The sequence below is a fragment of the Anomalospiza imberbis genome, chromosome 9, assembly GCF_031753505.1.
Source record: "Anomalospiza imberbis isolate Cuckoo-Finch-1a 21T00152 chromosome 9, ASM3175350v1, whole genome shotgun sequence".
NCBI lineage: Eukaryota > Metazoa > Chordata > Aves > Passeriformes > Viduidae > Anomalospiza > Anomalospiza imberbis.
Window position 1 is genome coordinate 4,733,230 of NC_089689.1, and position 25,651 is coordinate 4,758,880.

Genomic DNA, 25,651 nt, shown 5'->3' on the forward strand with positions numbered 1-25,651 from the left:
ACCCGTTAATTACGGTGTTTGCATTCCCGGCCTTCCTCCCTGCAGCCCACAGGCACATCCCTGTTCGGGGCAGGTGTGATTACCCGCAATGACGCTGCTGCAGCTGAATGCCAGCATCCCCATTTCCCGGGAATCGGCACCGCGGCAGAGCAGCGGCAGCTACAGCCACTCTGGCCTGTGACTCTGGTGGCTCCATAATTGTTCTCTGGACTCCTCAGGACGATGGGGGTGAGAGGAGATGTCCCCTGGGGTGGCCACGGGAGACACAGAGCTGTGCTGGCCCCAAAAAGGCTCAGTGGGGTTTTCCCATCCCAGGCAGAGCGTGCAGGCAGGGCAGGGGTGCTGGGATTGGTGGGGTTTGGGAAGGTGGTGGCTTGGGCAGGAGGATGCTTCCTGAGCCTTTTCAGTAGCAAGAAGTAAAAGACAGTTCTCAGCACAGAAAATTAATTGAGAAGTCCATTGAAAGTGCCTGTCATGGCATGGGGTGCTGTTCCTGGTGGTCGAGATCCCTCTGTAAGAGATGGAATGTGGAGGGAGGTGAGAAGAAACAGAGGAAAGGGTGAAATTCCCACAGTTATGATTTCCAGGAGGAATTAGCAGAGATACAAACCTAATCCAGCTGCTGAACCCCCCAAAAGGTGCCTGTGGGAGGTTCTGGATGCTCCCCTTTCCCAAAACCCTTCCAGGCAAATGGCTCCATCCCACCAGGGATGCAGGTGATGTCCATGGGGCCCTCCACCTTTTATGTCACTCTACTAATCCAGAGGGAAGAGCCAGAGGATTTTTATACTAAAAAAGGGTTTTTTGAAGCTGGAGGTGTGCTGTATCCAGCATGAGGACGCAGTTGGGAGCCCAGGATTGGGATTAGGGAGGCAGGGAGAAAATGAACCCCTGAAATTTCCCTTATTTGACCCCAACAGTGGGAGAGGTTTGGGTTTGTTCAGCACAGATGCAGGTTTTTGGCTGAGTTGGCAGCACGTGGCTGGCAGAGGGCCAGTCCCCAAAGCAGCAGCTTGGGGTTTTAGCCTTTCCCTGGGGTGAGCACAGCCAGCGTCAGCGCTAAAAAAAAAAAAAATGTGACGTGACAGAGGCGTGAATCAGCAAGAGGAAAATTCCCACCATTTGGGGAAGGAGAGGAGGCAGAAAAATTACAGGCTGGACTCTGTGAGGCAACTTTGTGGGATGCAGTGGGGGAGTGGGAATAGGGAGGGCAAGGCAAGGCAGGGAGCTGTGGTGCCGAGGCAGCCAGCGGGCTGCAGCCGTGGGGATGGTCAGCTGGTGATCCTCCAGGCTGGAACTGCAGCTGCCTGGAAGCCTGGGAAAGCTGCCCTAGGCGCCAGCCTCAGAACATCTCTGAAATGTGAGCTTTGTCCCCAAACCCACTGTCCTCTGCAGGGCGGAGCATCCCTAGGGGAAAGGATGCAGGAGGTTGGGTATTTGTCAGCTGCACTTTCTTGATACCTATGCCCAGGGCAAAGCCTAACCCCAAAAATCAGGCCAAAGGTGCATCAGGGAGGGGATGCACCCAGTGTGGGATGCTGAGCTCCTGCACCTGATGCTCCTTTGCCAAAAGGTCTTCTTCCACCTCATCTTGCTGTGTGGGGGAGATGGAGCTGAGGGTGGCAGAGAGATGAGGCAGCATTAGCTCACAGGTAATGCGTGATGGAGGCCATAAACAAGATTGATGTGTGGGTAAAGAGACAGAGGAAAGGGAGGCAAAGGTTAAGAATACAAATAGGCAAGGCTCTAACCAGGAGCACGAGGTAGAGGCTGGGCAGGAGAGACAGTGAATAAAGCAGTGGGTGGCTGGAGGGCTGGATAAATGTGCAGGGCGGGGAGGACTCAGAAGAAAAGGCAGGTGGATAAATAAGAAGCAGAATGAGAGCGCTACCAGGAGCTGAAGGTTGGGGAATGCTGGGGTGGGGATGTGGTACCCATCGTGCTGGCCCACTTGGCATCTCTGGAGGGCAAAGAAATACAGTCAAACCCCAGCATGTGCTAAATGCAGCTCAGCTCCCCCACCAAGCACTGAGTTGCTTTATATGGCTTCCTATTTTCCCAGCTATCTGTTCAGACATTAATTTTATGGCCTGAGCGGCCAGAGTTATTTGAAACAAAGCAAGAGGCACCTCGGTGCTAATTCCTGGCTGCAGCCAGGCACCAGCCCAGCCCCCACTGCTGCCTACCCTTAATGGGCCCCTGGCAGGCTGCACTATTGACTGCATCACCTGGCACCCTGAAAAGATGCTCCAGAATGTATATGCATGCATGCTGCTCCTATTAACACTCATAATGGGGGTTTCTGCTGGTTTTAGGGTGGAGAAAATGCAGGGATATCCTGGTGTTGGAAAGCTAGAGAGAGGCCGAGTGAAAAAGCAGAAAATCTCCCTCAGGGATAGAGGCATTTTGGACATCTCCTGGAGGAGCAAATCTCCCTTGCCACAGCTTCTCCATGCCCAGCTTTGCTCTTGGCTTACGCCCCTCTCTCCCTGCCACTGGCTAGGGGATTAAATGCACTTTTTACAGCATGTCTGCGGTGGGAAAAACCCACCTTGATGATTCTTTGCTCTCCCCCACAGCCATCAGGTGTCCGCACATCCCACAGGGTCAGATGCTGGTGGGGATCAGGGACAATCACCTCGTTCTGGGGCCAGGACCCTGCAGGGACACCCATGCCCCAAGGCACCTGGCAGCAGTCACGCTCCCCTTATCACTGGAGACAAGTTTTTACAACCAATTGGACAAGGAGTGGGTTTTACTACAAGTTTTTACAACTTGTAGAACCACTAAGCTGCAGTCCTGGTGTCTCAAAATAGGCTGTCATTAAAGTGTCAGGATGGCAGGTCCCATTGATTGTCAGTTATTCTTCTTTATTATATCAAAGGCACACAGTGAAGGGCAAAGAATAAAATAACCTGTGTGATGCACCCCTCCTAGAGTTGGTAACTGGACTGTCCTGCACAGCAGGCTGGGTTTGTGTCCAAGAAGCGTTGGTGATGTGAATGTTGCCGGCAGTCCTACCCTGAGACATGGAACTCTCTGTCCAGCTCACGTAGGGGACCACTGGGACATTGCAGCAGTGTCACTTGCGCACCTTCAATGAAGGATGCACCCTCTTACCCCCAGAATTTTGGGACCTTTCTCCTTCATTGCTCCGGCCTAGGATGCCTCTTGTCCAATCCCAAGACAGGGAGGACCTTGGAGCACCAGCTGGGTGTTGATAGGACCCAACAATTCCTATGCAGTTATTAAGGAAATCATTGAAAAAATGGGAACAACCAAAAATAAGTAGGAGAAGAAGCATGTGAGGAGTTTCTGTTATTCTGAGTCTTTTCCTGGGGAAAATAGGGAAAGAGGGGGCTGGTCCAGGGCACCAAACACAGGGTTTGCTCACTGCTTCCCTCTCAGTGTTCACCAGTAATACTGCTGGGGATGTTTTCTTTGGAAACGCACTGGCATGGGATTTTGCTGCATGAAAAATCATCTCTTGTTGGCTTTCAGTCCTGGAGCAAGCTCTTGTTGGGATGGTTTTATCTGGCTGACACTTGCACTTTGGGACTTTGGGTTTTCCTTTGGGTCTACTGACGCCAAGGGTCTGCTGGGCTTGCTAAAAATAAGAGAGAGATGTTTAAAAGTCACTTTAGCTGACTCCAATATCTTGTTTTTTTATCTTTTATTTTTATTTTAAAATAAAAAAGGGCTCTGTTCAAGTGGCAAAGGACTGGATGGCTCCCTGAGGTTGTTTTAATTTATCTGTATCAGCATCCCCTCTATCTCTTATGACTCTTACACCTGGTCCTGCAACTCCTCCATGGAGTGACCATGGCCAGGCCTCCTATCTCACCCCATCCCAGGTCCCCGGCACCTGCTTCATCCTCAGGCTGGGGTGACTTACTGCTCTGCTTGCCCTGGAGTGCTTGGGTTTTATTGCTACTTTGATTTTGCCCCTGAATTGGGAAGGAGAAGGGATGTTGCGGGACTTGTTTTCCGTTCAGTTTAATTCATTTTTAATCGGCTGAGGGCAGTGGTTTGATACAGACAATCTTCCCCAGCTGAGGTTAATCAGGACAGAGCGAGCCTTTCCCTTGCCATTATTTAGAGAGGCATTTTATAGAAATACTGTTAGAGAGGTTATTTAACCATGTATTTGTTTTCATTGTGTACACAGCTTTTTCACGGGCTTCCCAGTATTTAATGCTGAGAGATTTTATTTATTTTTGTCATTTGGAGGAAATTCAGGCCTGCCAAAGTGCCTGGGATGGATAGCCCAGGAGGCTGCAGTAATCTGTTCAGACCATCTGGGCTCCAGCTCCCAGAGCAGCCTTGATGGGGGCTGAAAAGCTTTAACAAGCCTCAGCCACAGCAGCATGGGATTTTTTTGAGGAATGGTGATGGAGAGATGCCCCGATGGGGATGTGCTGGCTCCTGTGAGTCCCTGCAATGCAATCCTGGTCCCAGTGCAGCAGCCTTGGAGTGAGCAAGGCTTATTAGTCCTGGCGGGGCATACTAAGGTTGCAAGTTAGAGCAAAAATTAGATCAGAAGGTGGTGCCAGCCCCAAAAAAAGGTGAAATTTGAACCATGAAGCAGCTGAATGGTCCAGCCAAGCTTTCCAGCCAGTGGGGACCAGTGAGTATCCATCCCACCTCCAAAACCTCTCTCCCAGGGGCAGAAGGGAGCACACACAGCAGCTGAGCAAATATTAATTTACTCTTCCAGTCAGAGCTGTAGACGGGCATTCTCAGGCCAGGCACATGTAGAAAACCACTTGTCAGCAAAGCCCCTGGGGCTGATGCTTAGCAAGGAAAGAGCAGCAGCTCTGACATGTCAGAGGTGTCCCCAGCACGGGCAGCACCTGCGTGGGGGCCGCGCTTGTTTTCACCTTGTTGCGAGGAGTAAAGCTCTGTCTGGAGACAGTGAATTATCCCCAGCTGTTGTCATTGAGCTGCAGCTGAAGACTCCCCGGGCACTCCTCAGCCCAGCACTTCGTGGTGCTCCTGCTCCTCACGCAGTCCTGCCCATCGTCTGCGGTCGCAGTGGATGGGTGGGAAAAGCTTTTCTGCTCCAGCTCCCAGGCAGGAGGGGATGGAGTCTTTGCAGTCTGCTCTCAGGGCTAACAAGCACCAGGATCAGCCCCTCATAAGGGGCTCTGTGGAAGATGGTGCTACCATGCTTCAACCCCAGAATTATTTTCTGAGCTCGCCAAAAATTTCTGTCTGGTTGAAGCTTGTAAGAACCTCTGAGCTCTACTGCCCATCATGACTGTGTTTTACAGCAAGGAAACCTGTGTTTTCTTTTATTTTATAAAACCTCCCAGATGTTCTGGCTCCAGCTGTGCAGTGAGCAGCCTGGGCAGCACAGACCTGCTAGCCAGGGCTTACTGAGGGTGTTATTTTAATCCCAGAGTTGTTTTCCACCACGCTCTCTGCTTCCTGCCAGCTCCTTGCTCCTTTTATTTAGTATAAAACTCAAAGTGCAGGTGTCAGGTCACGGTAGAGAAGCAGCTCCTCCGTCTGCTCTCTCAGGAAATCCCAGCCTATGATTTTTAAGAGGAAAACTGCGGGTATGGATTAAACCCAAAAGCCAGAAGAACCAGTCTCCATTCTCACGCTGCTTCCCAATTTTTCAGTCAAATGTTTTCCCTTGATCCCAAAAGAGCTTGCATTTCCTGCTGTGCTGTGTTACATTCAGCCTTTCCCAGGCTGTCACTGAGGTGTGGAGAGGCCATGGCTGGCTGTTTAAATGCTCTTCCCAAATCCCTGTGGGAATGGCATCCCTCCTGGAGGGCACTGCCCCGTGGTTTGCAGCAAGCTCAGCTCCCTTAGGCGCCCTTACAGGCAGAGAAGCAAAAAAGTAATAGGGAAGTGATGCTAAGTGCTTCATCTCCCTTTCTTTGGGTGCCTTCAACCGAGCCAGAATTAGGAAAAATTCCCCGAAAATTTGCAGGGAGGGGGCACAGTGTGGTGCTGGGAGCTGTTAGCTGCCTTCACTGGCTTTGAATCAGCTCTCCCATTCCAGTGCTCCCCAGCGGGGTCTGTGGGGCAGCTGCACAGCATGGGGGCCACCCAGCCTGCCTTCCTGCTGTGCCTGTACCTACAGCCCCCTCTACTTATTTATAGCTTGTTTTTTCCCTCGGAGTCCTATTCCCTCTTAGCGTTGCTAAGCCAAACAAGTACAAAATCTGATAAGCGCAAGGTAGCTTTTCCCCCTGAGGGATACATTATTTATGAAGCTTATCGATTGTGGGAAATAACCCAGGGGCGTTCCAACATGAGCTACATCCCCTCTTACACCAGAGCTGTTAATTACCTGCAAGCTGCTAGCAGCTTCTCTGCCCACAGGGGTGAGGGATGTGAGGGATACCCAGGCAGCTGGCCGGCTCCTGGAGCCGCTGGAGATGGCCATCGCTCTCACTTAAACCCCACAGGCTGCATCACTCACCCAAATTTGCCTGCCTCAGGTCCCAGCCATCGCTCCTGCGCTGCCTTTCCCTGCTCTAAAGGGCTCTTTAGTACCTTCTTTAGTATTTCCCTGCCTTGACAGTTCTTATAGGAAGCCATGAAGTCACCTCTCAATCTTCGTGATGAACTAAGCAGACCGAGCTCTCCAAAGCTGGCAGTTTCCCCATCCTTGAGAAGTTTTCTGACTCTCTCTGTAACCACTCCAATCTCTCAATGTCCTCTCCAGGAGCGGGGGCACTGGACCCGCTGTCAGGGCTCTTGTCCTCTGCTGGGTCAGGATATGGCACACTACCCAACTCCTCTGTGCCATCCTAAAGGGTGCAACCCACTCTCCTCCACCCAAGAAGCCTTTTCCCTCCTCTTAGTGCTGATGAAAAAGCTTCCAAGGGCTGTTCCTGTGTCCCCAGTGTGGCTTCTGGAAGATGAAAGAGGTAGGAGCGGAGCAGAGGCAGGTCTGGCAGCTCTTGGGGTGGGCACAGCTGAGACTGTGGTGACAGCAACACCAACGAGATCACAGAACAGTTCAGGTTACAAAGGAGCGCGGGGGCCACCCAGCCCAACCTCCCTGCTCCAGCAGGCCCTCCTGGAGCACTTAGCATGTGTCCCAATGGCTTTTGAGCTGTTCCAGGGAAGGAGACTCCACAACCTCTCTGGGATGTGATACTTGGTGTTGCACCATAAGAATTTATGATTCCTAGTGACAAAAGCACTTTTGCTAATGTCACACAGATATTCTTTTAATTTTAACGGGTAGAAGGTCCCTAGAGCCATTGTCCAGCGCCAGGGATGGAAAATCAGGCAGGGTCAGGGATGCTCCTCTGCCCAGGCAGGAGGTGGAGGGGCACCACTGGCTGGAGGAGGTGGTCATGCCTGGGAAGCTGCAGCAGAGATGAGCTGAAGGATAACAGAGAGATAACATCAGTAATTAGGGCTGCAACGGAGCTTAGGTGCTGGAATTGCAGAGGACAGGGATGGGCTGTAATTACCTGCTCAGGGCTGGTGCAGATCAGTGGAATATCACTGACCTGAGTCTCAGCTCCCACCCCACTACCCACTGCAGCTATGATACTTCAGGGAGATGAGAATGGCTGATAAAGGAAGCAATAACAGCAAAAGACTGTAAAACCATAATGAAAAATAATTAGAATATAACCATTGGTATGGGGATAGTTAGGAATGCCGGGAAGGAAGGCGGAGGAAAGCAATGAGGAACCTGGAGCAAGAGAAGCTGGAGATAGGGCTGATGGAGACACCGACTAGTCTGGATGGAGATGCAGTTCTCAAAATTGTAATGGGAATAATTATGACTGTAATGGGGTGGTAATAAAGATAATGGAATCATAATTGAAGAGGGGATGGCTGTAAAGGAGGAGGTGCAAATAACAGCCTTGTAAAGGAGATGATAAGAAAGATAATGGATGGTAATGGGGTTGTTGTTAAAGGTAATGGAGTTATAATGAGGCGATGACTGCAGCAGGTAGAAGGGGATGGTCGGTTTAACCAGGACTGTGATGCAGAGAAGATTCTATTTCTGATTCATCATGACAGGCTGTGCTGGAGGTGACCACGAGGCTAATAATAACTGAAGGGTCAATCCTTAAGACAAACGTAGGCATGCCATGGGAACGGCAGGACCGCTGTCCCTGGAGATGCAAAGTGGAGGTGCAGATCCTGGGGAGGAGGGAGGCTGTGCTGCAGCATGAGCTGCAAAGCAGAGGAGACAATAAAAAGCACTGTGACAAATGGCCTGGGCAAGTCCTGCAATGTTTGCTTAAGGGCTGGGTTGCCCTTCAGAGTCTTGAACCGAGGAGACAGGGATGGGGTGGGGGGGGAAGCAGCTACTGATGGCCTCATGCCCCCACTAAGGGCAGCCCACCACAGGGATGAAGAGCCACTGCAGCAGAGCTGATGGTGATGGGGACTGCCTGATGACCACAGGCAAGAATTAGGAAGGGCAGAGCTGGACACAAAAGCGAGCACAGCATCTTGCAGCAGCATAGGCACTTCCTGCCATAGGGGGACAATTCAGAAAGCAGTTGACATCATGCACTGAGGTGGTAGTTTTAAGTCTTGTGTGATGAGACAGCTCTTCAGCAACCCTAAAGATCAGCTTAAGGTCCCCAACCACCCCTGCAGAGCAGGTCACCCTCCCAAGGCTGCTTGCCACACTCCACCAGCCAAGCCCCATCCCATCCAGCACCATTCCGCTTCCATAGCCTGGTTCTCCTGTCAGAGGAGAAAATTACAAATTCATTTCACTTCACTTGCCCTTGACAAACCCATGCCAGGTGTCACTTTCTAACCTCATTATCCTCCAGGTTCTTACACATTGACTGCTTAATAACATCTGCTTGCATTGTTCTGTTTTGAAGCCTTTAACTCCTGAAACTGCCCTGCTGTAGCTCCCAGCCTGCCCTGCAATACTGGAAAAACCCTGAACAGTTCCGAGGTTGAATTAGCTCTGGAAGTACACCCAAGGGGGAATTCAGCAGGTCCTGCTAACACCAGCACACCTGACTGCTCTCAATACCCTGGCAGGTCTTCTCCTCTCTCCTGTTCAAGTTGGACTCCTGCCCCTTTAATCATCCTGTCCGAATTAGCTGGGTGCAAGGGAAGGCTGAAGCAAAGCCCACAGTGAATCCCTTCATTTGAGCAACATGCTGGGGCCTTCCTCAGCTCTCCTCCTTCCTGTGCATTTACAAAAGGGCTTTGCCCAGCCTTCAAGTGGACAACCCACTGGGGCTTGTTCTGCACCTTCACATCTCCTGTTTGCAGCAGCGCAGCCGCTGCTCCGTGGTCCCTGCCGCCAGGTCTCTGCCATCAGGGCCCCTTTTCTGCAGCTCTTCTCTGTGTCTGAGGTCCATCAGGTCCCTGCAGCATCTTCCCCTTGTTCCTGAGGATGGGTTGTTGTGGTGTCCCTAACGCAGTCACTTTGAGTAATTGCAACTTCCCCGTGCTCCTTAAGCCCTTGGATTACTTTCCCAAGGGTTGCTGCCTGATTCTCTGTGATTTTTGCCGCCCATTATCCTTACTCTGCTGTTTTCACTCCTTTTCTCATGGCATTCATGGCTCCACTATTTCATAACTTATTTCCTGAAATCACCTCCCACTTCTTTCAGCCAGTTCTGCTCTATTATTGCAAACCAAGCTCAAAACAGCGGCTTTTCCAGTCGTGCTCCTGAGGGAGGAGATGCTGGCCTAACACACCCAGGGAGCTGAACAGCCCTGTCCTGCTGTATCACTCACAAGGGAGTCTGAGATGCCATTTACCACCAAGCTGGAGGTACTGTGGGTTTTAAGAGTCACTCACATCCACCCACCTCCTTCTTTTAACTCACATGAGCTCTGTCCCTCCAGTCTCACCCCTTTTAAGCTGCCCACACCGAAGTTGCCCGTTTCCAGCCCCTTGCTAACCTACAGGACAAACACACCCCGTTCTTGGTACACTGCTTTCCTTCATTCCTCACTTCTCTTCCCCAGCAACTTCTGCTCATCCTTCCAAATCCCTGCAATGCTATTTAAGCCCTAGTCTGAGCAAGGCACTGTCTACATCAGCCTTTTTATTTTGCCAGCGCTCAGCCACGTGTGTACAGACATCACCCTGCTATTTTACTTTCTCCTCCCTTTTCTGACCTCACCACCACGTTTTTTTCTTGCCATTTGTTGGCATTTCTTCTGTTCTCCTGTGGATAAGTGGCACCTCCTTCCTTTGGTAGCCTGTCAGCAGAACCAGGTGCTTTTTCCTGCGCAGGTGATCCCAACCTCCCTCACCAACAGGACCCTCTGTAAATATCAAGTGTCTCTGGTTCTGTTGGTCCCCAACTCAACCTGTCTCCATCAGCCACCTCTCAGCACATTTGACCCAGAGCTTCTCAAAACCTTTGGATTCTGCCTGTTTCCAGCACACAGCATTTTATTGGCCTACAGTACCATCTGCACACATCCAAGCAGAAAGGGACAAGAAATAGCCTTCAAATGCAAAGTACCTGGAAAATAAATAGAAGACCTGACAGAAAAAAAAATATTAAGGGTGAGAAAAAATGGAAAAAGAAGAATGCTGGAGATTGCAGCAGCCTCCGAGATAACCCAGGGACATTTTTTATCACTAAAAGTCCATTTTCAGTCACAGATGGGACTTTTTTCTCTTAATCGCTTTCCCAACAGCAAACCATGAAGTTGCAATAACCTAAATCACCAAAGGACAAAGCAATTGCAAGTCCTTTCTCTCCTGGGCAGTTGCCAAATCAAACTCTGCTAGATACAGGGGGGATAAAAAAATTCACTGCAACAGGTCTCCCAGAGGGAAAGCAGAACAAGGGTGAAGGATAGGAGGGGAAATTGGGAGTGAAGCTCTGCTCGACTGCAGGATGAACTTGTGCACAGAGCCCTCAATGACTAACCTGCTGTGGCTGCCTAAGGAAGTTTGTAGAAAAACCTCCCATTTTTGTCATCACCAGAGGCTCCAGCCCTGGTAAATAACAAGTTGGGAACTTTGTGAGCAGTGTCATGTAATAGAAATCACGGGGGGGCAATGGAGTTTTGAAGAGAAACTGTAATACTCAGCTTTCACATGCTGTTACCTGGGAGGTCTGTGCCAGGAAGATGTCCCTTGTCACCCATACAGGGAAGGCCAGGGAGATCAGCAGGAGTTTGTACAAGGATTCCAATAGATTGGGATATTTGCTGGTTATTTTGAAAAAGAGCTGCTTACACTGCCTGATGTAGGAGAAAAACCTGAAAAAATCTAGAGCAGAGAAAGAAATATATGAAAATCCATGGTAGTGTGTGGGAAGGCACCAGAACACAGAGCTGGAAAGGATCAATGGCTTGTCCAACAGCCCTAGAATAAAGCATTTAAGCTATTTGGAGACTGCCTTCCCACAGAGCTCTCTGCTCAGCCAGTCTGTGAGTGCTGCAGCAATATTATCCACACTGAGAAGGGCCCAGGGTTGAGGGCTCCCACCAGTCTGTGCATGAGTGGCACAATCCCTCCAAGGGATTTCCCTTCAGGGATGGCAAGGTAGAGACAGAGAACAAAAACCTAGGCTGGGGAGAGAAAAAATTAGTCTGATCTGGTGCTGGCTGCCAGAGGAAAACTCAGAGCAGGACTTTCTTCCCATGCAGTAAGAACTGAACTCTCCCACTGCTCTCTGCCACCCGCTTCTCACCAAGTTCCCAGTCTTGTGCCTTCAGGATCTCCAGGCACCTGCCAAAGCCCTTCCAGGCTCTGTGATAAGCCAGAAATGCAAATCTGGGTGCAAGGCTTGTGTGTGAGGTGCTGTGCTGGGACCCAGAGGCACTGGGGTCTGCAGCAATGTCCCTTTTGTCACAGGGACACATCCTGCTGCCATCCAGGGATTAGACAGCCTTGAAGTGTGGCAGGAGAGAAGAAAACCCAAGTGTATGAAGGCATTAACAATCTGGGCATAACCTCAGGATGCTTCTGAAATGGAACAGAAAATAGAAAGGGAGGTGAAATCCCCATTATTCAGAAGAAATTCTGTTATTTTGGCTTTTGTAGATGCCTGGGTGTTGGTGTACACAGCCAAAGCTCCCTGAGAAGCCACACCCTGTGGGAAAATCCTACAGGATGCAATAGCAGTGCAGCTAAAGGAATTACTCTGAAACCTGCAGGTTTCACAGCTCTTTCTAGTAGTGGTTTTGACCATCCACCGCAGGTTTTCTTAGGGCAGGGAGAATTATTCTTGCCCTTTCATAGAGCATGATGCACAAGGACCAGCAAGAAAGCCATTTTCTGTTAAGCTCTATTGCCGTCAAGGGGGTAAAAAAAGCCAGGAAACATCACTCAAGATACATTTCCCAAACTTATGGGTTCTTCTTCCTTCTTAGTTTAAGTTAGGATTTGAGAGTTGGACTCCCCACTCTTGGCATCCATGGTCATTTAGTTTGCAATAAAAACCAGGTCTGCCACAGAGCTTTGGACTGAGCCCAAGTGTACAGTTCCCAGTGCAGGGTTTGCCAGGCAGACAAACAGAGGGGGTTTTCATGGCCATTGCTTTGGTGTCCAAGCAGGGACAGACACAACCTGCTCTATAAAATATTCACTAGCAAAGAACTGGGAAAACTTTCCTGGGATACATTTCAAAAATGGGAATGAAAACATCTCATCCTCCGCAGCCTTAACTTAATCCTAGGAGGGGAAGGAGGAAGAGGAAGGGGGTTCTCTGATACAAAGGAGGCATCCTGCAGAGATGGAGCAGCCTTTTAAAATTCCTGCAGCACCACAGGTTCCCTAATAAGGAGCAGTGTGGTGGCACACCTTGGGGGACACGTGGCTCTTGGGCTTGTCATCTCTGGCTTGGAGCTGCTCAGTGTGAGTAAAGCAGGGCAGCCCCTCAGTCACTCACACACACACCCCCCTCCCAGGGATGCTCCTCGGCAGCCTCCTCACTTTAAAACATAGAACAGGTGCTGCAGAGAGATCTCCACATCCTCCCAGCCTTACCTTGACCAGCCTGCAGCCCTAAGCAGTGCTGCCAGGGGTGCAGGTGATGGCTGGGAGCTGGGTGGAGACACCACAGGCACTGCTTTTGGTGTAAGTCAAGGCATCCATGCTGCCCTGTCTTCAGGGAATCTGGTTTTCCTCGTGTGGCGAGGAAGCAGAGACACAGAGGGGCTGCAGAGCACATGTCACCACCTGCATGTGCTCTGTGCACAGCTGGGGAGGAGGGTGTCTGCTCCAAACACTGCTGAAGAGCCCAGGACCACAGCGTCATTTCCCATGGCAGATAAACACCTGAAGTGGATACCTGAGCTCTTTAACCTGGGCATCAGCTCAGTCTGAGTCATCCTTCAGGCAAACAGCAGCAGCTCTGACACTGCACCCTCAGGGCTGCATCTAAAAATAAAATCAGAAAGGGAGAAAAGTATTCTTAGCCTCAGCTCTGTTCCAGAGCCCCCCAGGGGACACTGGGATTAAGGGGAGAGGAGATGGCAAGGCCCAGGAGGTTGGAAGCACAGCTCTGGACTGAGTGTGCTGGGTGTGCAGCAGCTGCACCCGCAGCAGAGGGGATGCCACCTCCTCCCTGTTTTCAGGGAGGAAAGATAAAACTAAGCAAAGGAAACATCCAAAAGGCCATGCCAAGCCCCAGTGCACAAGGCTGTGATCACCATGCTGTAAATCCTCACCTGCATCCCTTCGATTCTGGGCTGGTGCTGCCTCCTGGCAGGCTTTGTCTCGCTCTCTGGAGCAACGTATGTGGAAGATTTATTCTCTCCCGGCAGGCTCAGCTCACAGGCAGCATCTGGCTCTCCACAAAGGTCACTCTGCTCTGTTAGCACCAGCACTTCAGCCAGATTTGGCAACAGGAAGCCAAGACCCACCAAAATTTGGCTTTGCAGTAATTTCTCCTCCTTCCCCTTAGTTTAAGATTACTTAGAAAACAACTTCTACTGAAACATGGCTTGAGATATTTCCTTTAAAAGAAACTCAAGCTTCAGGGCCACTTCTCAACCAAAGCTGTACAAAGTTGAACAAGTTTGTGAGCTGACTGTGTTTGAGCTATGCCTCAATCTGCCTTTGCCAACTAACACTGTACTCCAGCAGCAGACCCAGCCTAAATCCAGGAGCTGGAGCTCACAGGGTGCTCCACTGCCCTGGGCAGGGTCACAGACCTGCTGCTCAGGAGCAGATTGGCTCCCTGGTCCCAGGCCCCATGTGTCCATGCATTTGGCAATACATGATGGTGCCTTCCAGCTGCCATGGTACTTTCTCCCAGCCCCAGGAAGGAGGGACTTTCACAGCTAACACGCTTTTATGGCTATTTAAGATTTGATTGAAGTTCCTACTGTCACAGCAATTAAAAAAAGTAATTTTTCATGTTTCAAGGAAGGCTGTCATGAAATGCAGAAAAATTTCCATCATCTATCCCCCCGCCCCCCCCAAAAAACCCAACCTGGACTAGAAATAAAGAAGTCTTTTCATAATTAGAGTGGAGGGGCACTGGCACAGGTCACCCAAAAATGTCCAAGGCCAAGGTGGACAGGGCCCTGAGCAGCATGGTCTGGTGGAAGGTGTCCCTGCCCATGGCAGGAGGGTCAGACTAGATAAGCTGTAAGGTCACTTTCAGCCCATACTATTCTGTGATTCCATGAAGATCCTGTGAGGACAAGAACATAATTACAGACCTGAAGTAGACAGCTAGAGCTGTGTGAACCCAACAGAGGCACCACAGCTTTTGGATGAACGGATCCCATCGGCGCCAACACTTTTTACTTCAAAACTTTGGGCTCCCCAAACCAGCAAATCCCATGATTTTTAAACTCAGCTCAACATAAACTTGCATTTTCCTGTGGTAGGAAGTGCCTGGCCAGACCATGAGCACGTCTGCTGAGGATGGAGGGGCCCACGATGGGTGCACATGTGGCTGTGGTCCAACAATTAAGAACTTCTAGATAACAAGCCATCATCTCTCCAATGTCTTCAAAGCCTTTGTGCACCATAACTCAGTTTCCAGGCTCTTTCAGAATTGGATTCACACCACCAAAGCCTCAGGTCACACATACTCAAGAGCTACATGGGAATTCAGTGGTCACTTGTGCTTGCCAAAAAATACTACTTAAGCTCCTGGGAAAGGTAGGTGCTTCAGTGGGGGCTCTATCTGATTTTAATCATGCACAGGAGCATTATCCAGTGGTTTAATTACAGCAAAAAATGCAAACCATTATATCCAGCAAGGATAAACTGAGTTTTGTTGAGCTTCTGAGTGAGTTTTTAATCAGCTGAGGGAGAAGTGACCATGGCAGCTCAGGGGAAGCAGTTCAGTGTCTCAGTGTCCAGCACCTTCTCTTCTCTGCTTCTATCTTTTACAGCCACACTCATCACTTTTCAGGGCAACAATCCAGGAAATGCACCCAGGAAAAGCTCTGGGACATCTGGATTATGCTTGCCTTATGTGCAGAAGTTTCCATGTGTCCAGCACCCCCAGATGGGGACAGTACTGTTGCCTCTTGACAGCTGTGCTTCCTGACTCTGGCAAGCAGAAAGCATTTTACTGCCTCCAACTGTTCCTCTAAATTTTGTTTAGGCCATGTCAAAGTCTGTATGCTCCAAAGCACCCATTTCTGGGGAAATAGGAAGGCTCTCAGGTCACCCTGGAGGGATAGAAAAGCCAGTGACAGGCAGTGGCACACTCAGAGCAGCTCATAGGAGATATCAAAGCAGCTCAGAGCCAGCATCAGCTGGCACACCTGGCATGAACCAAGCCCCCTCCAAACCACTGATGGGGAAACATGGAGAGGGAGACAGAGGATGGGATGAGACCGTCCCTCCCTACCTTCTCCTATCCATGCTGACAGCCAGCTGTGAGAAGCTTAGGACTGGGTGCTGGTTTTTAAATGTCATTTTTCTCAGGGTGTGAAGATTTAAAGACAATACTTGAATCTTCTCCAAACACGTGGCTGTCTCTATGATTAACTGCTGTGCCCTTCTATGACCCTGGCTTGGCATAGATCAGGGGTTAACCACACATCTAAAAAATAGAGACTATATATGTTGATTTTTTTATATAAATATGAAATACAGGAGACAGCCCAGCATTGTAGAGAATGAGACAGCAGAAAATCAACCCAAGAAACACACCTGAACTGCAGAGCACAAGAGCCAGGCCACAGAAGATTGATGCATTTCCTCCTCTGTGACTCTCAAGAAGGCAGCACACCAATGGCATGCTAATGCACACACAGGAATGAGACAGAAGCATTCCCAGTGAGTCCTCTGGAATTTTTTCTGCCTAGTATGAAAGACAACTTCCCATGGGCACCACACCTAACTTGAGATGTTCCTCTTGAAGCGCCAAAGAGCAAAAACCCCAACAAACAGCTCCCTTTCCTCTCCTCCTTACCCTACCTGTCCAGAACATCACCAACCCCTCCTGCACCACCATCCTCTGCTCCTCACCTATCTCAGCTGACATAAATGAGCACAGAAATTAGTGGAGGCACACCCAATTAACTGTAGCTGACACCACCCCTCCAATCACCCATCTCACCTGCCAGACCTGCAGCAGATTCAGAAAGGAGAAGCACAGGGAGAAGGTGGTGGAATTTCAAAATAACTATTAGCAATGCTTGGTGTTTCTTTAGTTTCTCCAGAGCAGCCAAGGCAGGCCTGTGTCTAGCAGACTCAATTCACTGCCAGGAAACAAAATCATGTATGAAAATTATTAAAGTGACCTACAAGCAGAAAACTTTCTGTCAGAGCATCTTGCAGCACTGCACGAGCACCAGCGAGTGCACGACCCTCTGTGAGGCACAGCAGGACACCGAAGCTAAGCACCAGCCCTGCTCTAGCTCTAGGGTGTCCATCTCTTGGGGCAGAAGAGGTCTGAGATGGGTACAGGGAGCCCTGGCTTGCAGCCTGCCCCTGGCCACAGGGTTTGGTCCCAGTGGTTGGGGAGGAAATTTGTGATAAAAGCCTAGAACCCAGCAGCAAAACTCATCATATCCATGTGCTGCATGAAAAGAAAGTTTTCTCCACATACTCCCCAAGCCCTACAAAACTGAATATTAGGAGGAAAAAAAAAAAAAACAAATATATCAAACTGCTATTGATCTTCCAGCCAAGGCTTGCATTGAGAGAACATTTTTTCTGTGTACTCCACTTATAAAACAAGACAAGGAATCAGAGACATCACAGCTCAGTTGTATCTCTTAGAGACCAGCTAAATACCACATTAGACATGGCAAGGCCAGCCAAAATAGGAAGAGAACCCACCCAAATTTCAAAGCAGACCGTAAAATTAATTTGTTTTCCACAATTTGGGCAGTGGAGTCATCCCTGTCACCCTCCCAGCCAAACACGTGTCTGAGGGGTCTGTTTTCCTTTTTCATGTGCATTTTAGTAGAGTATTTTGGACTTTGAGAAAGAAGAGTGCTCCACAGAAAGTCCCACCGAAGTAAGAGGACTTTGAGTTCTAAAATCTCTATCTAGAATGGAAAATTAGATTGACAGCTGTTATGGTCCAATTTATAAAGTTCTTAGAATGCCTCTGCCTGAATTAAGGTGCAAATGAGACCATGTGCCAAAGTCAATAGTATGGATTTTATTTGATAGATGAGAGAGAGAGAGAAGGGGGAAGAAAAAAGTAGGAAAGAGGTGGGGGGACAGAAAGAGAATCGCAGAGACAGAATAAAGAAAGTGTCACCCCTCCGTGGATCCCACTGGCATCTGGATGATCCTCTACAGCTGGTCTTCTGGTGGTGAGGCTGCCCAGAAAGCACAGAATGCGAAGGGTTAATGTAATTCCCACCTCAGGCCAGGTGGGAATGCCCAGGAGCCTCCCCTGGCAGGGGGTGCAGTTTGACACAGTCTCTGCAGCAGACTCTGGGTCTGTGCCATCGCTCTGCATCCCGCGCAGTCCTGGGGTGCGAGGCCCCTGGGGAGCGCTTTGGGGGCTCTTTGATGGTTCTGAGTCCCCCCCAGCTGCCTCCACGGGAATGTCCTGTGGATGTGGGGATAACCCTTTCTGGGGCTGGGGTTCCCAGCAGGGCTGCTTTGTGGAGGGGAGGGTGGGTGCTCAGTGCCTCTGACCAGAGGTTACACCCCACACCCAAAACCTCCTCCTCCCCCTCAGCTGGGGGGAGTCTGTGCAAACCTGGCCTCTGTGGGCCGTGGTCTCCCCCACCCCAAACCCAGCCAGGGATGATTTTCTGCTGTGTCTGGCTTTCCTGTGGGTGCATTCTTTCCCCTCAGCCTTGTTTACCTCTCCCCAGAGCTGAGATGATCGAACCAGAGTGTCCCCTTTGTCTTATCTAGGTGGTTTAACTCGCAGCCCAAGGCTCCAGTCAGGCATCTTCAAGGAGGGGTGGACTTCTGTGGTTGTAGTTTTTGCTATAATGGGCAAAACTCCTTCATAACAATGTTTAAGCCGGAACCATTTTAGTCTCTGACAAGTAAACTTCCACCAGCTCATGGTACTGTTCTGTAGGCTGTTATTTCAGTATTCCATAGGAAACTGCTCTTACCGTTTTGAAGCCATTCCCTGTGTCCTGTCACTGCAGGCTCTTGTCCAAAGTCCCTCTCCAGCTCTCTTCAAGCCCCTTTAGGCACTGCAGGGGGCTCTGAGGTCTCCCTGGAGCCTTCTTTTCTCCAGGCTGAACACCCCAGCTCTCCCAGCCTGTCTGCATAGCCTAGGTGCTCCAGCCCTCAGAGCTCCTTCGTGGCCTCCTCTGGACCTGCTCCAACAGGTTGTCTTTCCTGTGCTGAGGACACCTGGGCCAGATGCAGCATTCCAGGGGTGGGGTCTCAAGTAGAGAGGGGACATCACCTCCTTGACCCGCTGCTGCACTGCCCGCCAAGGATGAGAGTGACTTTCTGGGCTGTGAGCACACACTGGCAGCTTGTGCCCAGCCTTTCATCTGCCACTACTCCCAAGAACTTCCCAGGGTTGCTGTCTATCCCTTCTTTCCTCAGCTGGTGTTGGTAGCCAGGGCTGCCCCAACCCAGATGCAAAGCTTTGCTCTTGACCTTGTTGAACCTCATGAGGTTCCCATGGGCACTCCTTGAGCTTGTCCAGCTCCCTCTGGATGAAATCCCTTTGAACCCTCTCCTATTTGCTCTGTTTCAGGTGTGTGAAATCCAAATCCACCTCAATTAGCAGGTTGAGTTTTCCTAATTTGACAGGGCTCTCCCACTCCCAGCAGGCATCAAGGGGCATTTGCTCCTCCCTTTCTGTAGGAATAGGATGCAGCCAGTAGTTCCTCAATTTTAAATTGCTCCAACAATGCAAATATTTCTGGCTGTTTCCACTGCTGCAATTGCTGCCCAAGATATTTCATTTCTCAGTTCAGCAAGCCCTACTCAAATGGTCACAGTGTGTTATTTGTCATTATTTATCTCTTGCTTTGATCAGAAGTGAAGGAGGACAGCAAAGACAGGCAAGAAAGTGTGTTTCAACTGACTCTGGTTAATTTTGGATTAGAAATTATGAAAGTCTTGGAAATGCAAAGTGCTGAGCCCAGATTCTGGGACACTGGGGACCACAGGAGTCAATACAAAGATGAATTGTGACCCATTCATGAAAGGAGTTACATCACTGTCTGTCACAGGAGGTAAGAGGTCTCCTTCATCTCAAGTCTTAGATCTCCACAGAGTTTTTCAGCATTAAAACAGCATTAAAATTGATTTGAGTGTTTGTGTGTGAACTAAGTTTGTAACCAACATTTACAATACTAGTTGGAAAACTAAAGTGAGCAAAATCAAGCTTTCACATAAAATACATGGCAGAGCAGTGGGTTGGCTTCCAAGCTCTCACGCTGTGCACTGGCTCCATGAAATTATGTTATGCATTTATATCCACTCCTTGATGAGGCACTTGCCTATGATAGGGCAATAAAACCCTAACCTAACTCCAGTCTTTAGCTGGTGCAAGCCCACACTGACTACAGCTATTTTCCCCTCACAAGGATCTTTTTTATCTCTGCAGTAAAAGTGCTGAGGCTATTTCCAGTTCTTCCACAGGGATGTAAAATGGGAAGAGATATGAGTTTTCTCTCTTACCTTCATTAATATGGTAGCCCAGGTTTTCCACCAAATTCCAACAGAAACAAATCTATTTTTAACCAAATCCCTCCAGTCAAAGCCTTCAAGGCCTGCTATAAAAATGACTAAAGAGTGTTTTCTCTGGTGTGCCTTGATGAAAGCCATTTTATATTCCTCTAGTGGCACCAGAGGCTCCATGCAGGTGCCCAGCCAGCTCCTCAGATCCAGACATGTCCATGGGGGCTATCCCAGCTGGCAGGAGGACAAAACCTAAGGAAATCTGGGATTTGAACTGCACACCTATAACATGACTTACTGTACACGACCCCCATTCTAAAAGCCCAGACCAGCTCTGTCCTACACCTGTGAGCCCCTCTTGTACCTCAAACCAGACAGGCTCTTGCAGGTTAGGAAATCCTTGAGTCACCAGGAGTGGTCACAGTCCTCCTGTCTCTTCCTCTGTCCCCTCTTGCTATTCATCAGAAGCCCAAAACCAAGAGGGGCAAGAGGAAATTCCTCCCTTTTTTTCTTCCTAAAGAGACTGACTTTCAGCCCCCATTTTCCCATCTCCGTGCCTTGAGATGTCACAAGAGGGAGGACAAGGGTTAGCCTGTAGTTTGGATTGTCCCATTGTGATGGCTGTTATGGTCTAAGGGGAGGAAAACTGGGCAGGGAAGGTGATGGGAACACCTCACTTCATGTTGTTTTACCAGCAGCATGGGATCACAAAGGACAATCCTTGCTCCAGCGCTCTTCAGGGATAACCAGAGGTGATTTGGCTGGTCACCTCCAAGGTCCCATGTTTCCTGAGGGGACCCACCTGGGTGAGGTGCCATGTACTCTTTGGAAAGCATGCTTGAAGGCAAAAAATATTATTTCAGTGTGGGATGAGGGCCTTGGTCCTGGGATGGGGAAGCCACCTCTGCAGCACTGGGCTGGAGCAGGGTGCAGTTCAGGGTGCAGCATCCTGGTGTTGGGGCAGCTGGTGCCCACGTGGTCAGGGCCATACATCTCCGCTCAGCCATACATCCATGGCATCCATTAACCTCAGGAGACCTCCCAGATGTGCCCCCCCAGCAAATTTTTTTCCTCCTGCCATGTCTGGGAATGCCACCTCCTCTCCATGCCCACACGTGTGGCTGGCCAGTGGTGAGAAAAGCCCCAGATTAACCTGTCTGACAAAACAGAGTCTGTCACACTGCCTGGGAGGAGGAACATATCCAAACCCAGCCCAGCTGCCTGGGTGAGAAGAAAGCAGTTATTACAGTAAACTCCATATACATTATTTATCAAATGGAGCCTCTGCAGCAGGACCACGATTCATGGCTCTGCTCCAGCTTGCTCATGCTCTCTCTGTCTTTTCAATGGGACATGATAGAAAATCTTTGCAGGCTCCTTGTGGTCACTGGCCCAATGTTGTTCCCCTCCCGAGGAGATCCTGCAGGTCCCCAAAGGACAACCTGGAACAAACCTTGGCCAAGCACCCTCCAGGCAGCTTCACTGTGGCAGCTTTGTTCCAGCCTCAAATCTGTTCCACAAGTATCTGCTGCTGCTCTTTACATTCCAGGGAAATTACAATGGGAAAGTGAGTAGAAAATATCAATTATTGGAAGGTTCAAACAGAACAATCCCTGCTGCTACCTGCCAGGTTGCATGTGCATATAAATCGACTGTAACATGCTGTTTAGTTTGAGTAATACATTAAAAAGAAAGGAAAATCTGAATTTTTTCCAGTATGGGGCTTATAAAGCAGGCTGGGGGAAAGTCACAGCATACTCAACTGTGATCACATCAGCTCTGCTTCATCTCTGTGGTATAAAATTACATGTGAAAGGAAAGTTAATGCAAAAATGCACCAGATGAGCATTCCTTTTCCATCCCCCTAACTTTGGGTAAGGGTATAAATGACTTGGCAAACTGAAGAGCAAGTAAAAAAAAAAAAAAAACTGTGCTTATTTGACTTCAGCAGGTGGGCTTGCTTTTACTGAAAGCAAACCGAGTTCCTGTGTGCTCCTGCTCAGAGTTCCCAGGGGAACATGCTGCAATGCACTAATTATGGTAAAAAAAAACTAGGGAGATTATAGGGATCTTCCTCTGCTGGTCCACAGCACTGCTCTCCATTTAAACATGGTCGGGGTGGTTGTGTGGGGTGACAGAGGTTAAGGTGCATCCAACGTGACTTTGTGCTTCACTGCACGCCCCTTTATCTTCATCAAGGCATATGTTCCATCTGTGCTGGGGGTAATGGGTGGCAGCGTTTTGGCAAAGAAGCATCCCAAGCCAGGTTTGCATCCGCTCCAGCTAAGCCCTGGGGAGGTCTGGGTTGATTTGCAGGCTCTAATGCAACATGACAGCCAAGCACCAGGCAGATGAGCAGAGGACTCGCTGCTGTACCAGGGCGGAATGCTGGGAGCAAATGGGAATAAAAGCCCCATGCCCATGGCTGAGAATGATCCAAATCCCCGTGGCTGCTCATGGGATGTGAGTCCACAGCATAACAGGTGGAATGAATGAACCATGGAGGCTTTCGTGCCTGGTTTTCTCCATGCAGGAGTGTCTTGGTTTGAAAAGACAGGTGTCTGCTAAGGAAGGCAGGAGCCTCCCTTGAAATGGAAAATGTAAACCCCCCTCCCTCCCAATTATTATAATTTTGAAATTAAAGGGTTCTCAGGCAAAGATATGGGAGTAGGAATAACAGTTCCGCACTAGGAAAATTTAAAATACAAATGCAATAGTACAAAAAAACAACACTGACAGAGTCAGCACAGGCCCTGACACCCTGTGGGTCAGGGTGGTGGCAGCAGTCCCATTCCATGGTGGCTCAGCCCTCCTGCAGTGCCAGCTGTGCTACTGCTGGAGCGGGGATCCTGGACAAGGGTGGAGTTTTCCTCTGAAGCTCCAGGGCTGGTGGAGATGGGCCTGGTCTTCCCCTGGGAATGCAGTGGAGAAGAAAGCTGCTCCTCTGGGAATGCAGTGGGCAAAGGCTGCTGTGGTGTTCCAGGAGTCAGATTGTATCCAGGTAGGAATGCTTGGCTCCTCCCCTGGGCAGAGCATCTCCCCATGGGATGATGGAATTTTCTCAGCCATGCAGGGACACTCAGTGGCCATGAACAGAAGAGATCTCCTGGAGGGAGGATTGGCTGTGGGAGAGATAAAGAAAACTGCCCAATGAACAGAAGAGAACTGCCCCACCTCTGACATGGGGCATAGATGGGGATAGAATAAAATCCACACCCCCAGCCACGTCTTCCAACCTGACAAGGAGGATGAGTGGATACTACACTGACAGTCCTTGCCTTATCCTGACATCTGCAAGTCTCTGCCTGTGCATCAACATGCAGACAGACAGACAGGCAGACAGAGGGATGACACTGAGTGGGGAATGGGAAGAGGTGATTAAGTCGTGGCTGTTGGAGAGGGAGAAGAAGTGAGATTTGTCTGTCCTGGGCAGCAGCACCTTTGCAGTACTGTGTTAGTGGAGTCCACACCACACAGGTCCTACATCACCCTTCAAAATTAAATACCAGAGCCTCTGCTGAAGATAAAACTGAAATCATATTTATTTTTGTGCTTACATTCTTGTTGCCATGTAATAAAGTGCTACCATGTAATTAAAGAGGATTTATAGGGTATTTATGCCCTGTGAAGCTCCATAATTGCAGCTAATTTCTCATTTACAGTTTCTAAGCATCTCCAGTGGAACTCCAGGAGCTGCTGGGGCAAGGACGATGGCCATCCCAGGGCTTGGGAACATAGCACAGAGCTTTAGCACTGAAGGCTAGCATCTTGAAAGGTCTGTCCCCATCCCAAAATCTTCCTTCAGAAAGTTAAACTCTCCCCAGGCATGGGGCAGGAGTGATGACCCAGAAGCACCTTTATGTGCAAATGGGGGTGCTGGTGAGAACAGCAGCAGGAGCTATCCCAGCTTCTGTCCCCAGCTCTCCCTTGTAAAACTCCTTTAACTCCCAGAGACACCATGTAAGGATGAAATAAATCCTTCTGCAACATGCAGGCCTGCTGAGGGGGGATTTATTCCACAGTTCCATGTGAGTAAATATATGATGTGAAGTGCAGGATGTGAGGACTTTTCCCAGGCAGGAAGTCCTGAAGGACAGGGCTGTCCTGGCATCAGGGCAGCCAAGGCCATCTCCAACAGAGATCAAATCTTAGTGTTCAAAGGGCCAGGTTCCCAAATACTCACCTGTCACTACTCAAAACACATGCCCAGCCTCACAAGGTGGTGTGGAAGGGCTCAGTGTTAGCAGGTAGCAGCTCCCATTAGGAGCTGGGATTTCAGGCACCACTGGACCAGGGTGCTGCACATGAACCCAGAGGGGAATGGGTCAACTTCCTGCAAGACACTGGGCACTATGGGTGTTTCTATGTGCTCATATTTGTGTTGGGGAAGAGTGGAAAGCCTTTAACCATGAGCCATCCTGTGCCACACCATGTGTTTGCAGCCTGTGCTGCATCCCAGCATCGCCCACGGAGCACTGGGGCTGGTAACAGTGAAGAGGGACAGGCAGTGGCCAGACCAAGCTCACTGCTAACAGCTTTCACTATGAAACTGGGCACACACCTTGGTCTTCAGCATAAAATTAGGTGCCCACCTTTGCAAGCCAGTCACAGAAGCAAATTTTGCCCTTGAGCAAGAATTCCTTTGTGGTGTGTGTTTAAACACGGTTTGAATGGGGAGCTGGTAACGTACCTGTAAATATATATATATATATATATATATATAAATGAAGACAGCACCAAAATTTGCTCTTTAAAATGCTGGGATAGACTCAGATTAGAGCTGTGACCCTCACTAAAATAAGACTTAACCTGGTGATTCACAGACTTTGCAGGGGAGCAGGCAGGAGGCAGCAGTTGAGGCAATGTGAAGCCAAACATGCTGGATACAGACTCTTAATGTGAAAATAAAAGGAGATTCCCCCCAACACCTCTGCACTAAGCTGTTGCTTGCTTTCCTGTGGCAGTTTATAGAAGCTATTGATATATTCCATGGCAATTCAATAAAAGACTATGCAATGAAAGCAACATATAACATAGGTTGCAATGACAGAGGTGTGTGTGAATTTTTAAACTGGCAGAATTTGCAGTCAGCTGGGAGATCCACAGATTTCTTCACCTGCATATAGTTAGGGAAAACTGGTAAAAGCATCAAAGTATTTCCTCCTTAAACATGTCACTGGTCAGCAGGGTGGAAATCATTTCCCCTCTGAGGGCTGATGGTGACAGCATGGAATGGGACGGGAAACACTCAGCTGTGTTTTTCTGGCATGGTGCAGGTTTCGTGGTGGTCCTCAGCTTCGGCCCCATAAGTCCACAGGATCTGGCAATCAAGCAACTACTGTTACAGTGGATGGTTTGCTTCTCTAAGTTTTCCACCTCCTTTAATTTCTCCAAAATCCTGCAACAGGCTGTTTTTAGAGGGGTGATAAGGATTGCAGTTAAGCAGAGAGTGCAGAAGGAGTCCATAAGGGAGAAGACTTCATTTGGTTTCAAGCAGCAAGGGCCTTCACTCTCCCCCTGGAATTAATACAATGAAAACCTTTTTAAACAGACAAATTACACATCAGCAGATCAGTAAAAACAGGGCACCAGTGCTGTTTCCCCTCAGAAAGCTGCAGGAGGGAACTGGTCTGCAGGACATGCTGCATCTCTACATCTGCTCAGGAGGTTCCT

At 49.5% G+C, this 25,651-nt stretch overlaps 1 protein-coding gene and 1 long non-coding RNA gene across 2 annotated transcripts in view; one reads left to right on the plus strand and one right to left on the minus strand.

Moving 5' to 3' along the window:
• The window catches only part of TNR (tenascin R), a 72,191-nt gene that overhangs the window by 12,441 nt on the left and 34,099 nt on the right, over positions 1-25,651 (plus strand). The gene's annotated exons all lie outside the window — the stretch shown is intronic.
• On the minus strand, positions 15,823-16,273 carry LOC137478957 (uncharacterized). The gene is made up of 2 exons (XR_011001896.1): positions 16,061-16,273; positions 15,823-15,950 (listed from the first exon to the last, which is right to left on the minus strand). It is a non-coding gene; the product is annotated as an uncharacterized lncRNA (long non-coding RNA).